Below are 506 nucleotides of genomic sequence, written 5' to 3' on the forward strand. Positions count from 1 at the left end.
ACTATATGAGACAAGGAATGACATTATATAATGATTAAAGGATCCAATGAACAAGAAGTTATAACTACATTAAATATCTACGGACCCAATGAAAGATACATAAATACATAAATCAGACTTTGAAAGAGTTGAAAAGGCAAATAGATGACTCCACAGTAATAGTAGGAGACTTTAATATACCACTATCAATGAAAGATAGAACTGGAAAGAAATTCAACAAAGATGCAGAAGAGCTAAACAATACAATCCACCAACTTGACCCTATAGACATCTACAGAGAACTTCAACCAATGACAGCACAATACAAATTCTTTCCCAGTGCACATGGAACATTTTCTGTGATAGACCATATGTTAGGCCATAAAGCAAGCCTTAATAAATTTAAAAACATTGAAATACTGCAAGGCATCTTTTCAGATCACAATGCTATCAAATTAGAAATCAACAACAGGAAGATCAATGGAAAAAATAGGAAACATGGAAACTGAACAAATCCCTCCTTAAGA

Source organism: Orycteropus afer, unplaced genomic scaffold, assembly GCF_000298275.1.
Source record: "Orycteropus afer afer isolate SDZICR_OR568_19922 unplaced genomic scaffold, OryAfe1.0 scaffold00418, whole genome shotgun sequence".
Classification (NCBI taxonomy): Eukaryota; Metazoa; Chordata; class Mammalia; order Tubulidentata; family Orycteropodidae; genus Orycteropus; species Orycteropus afer.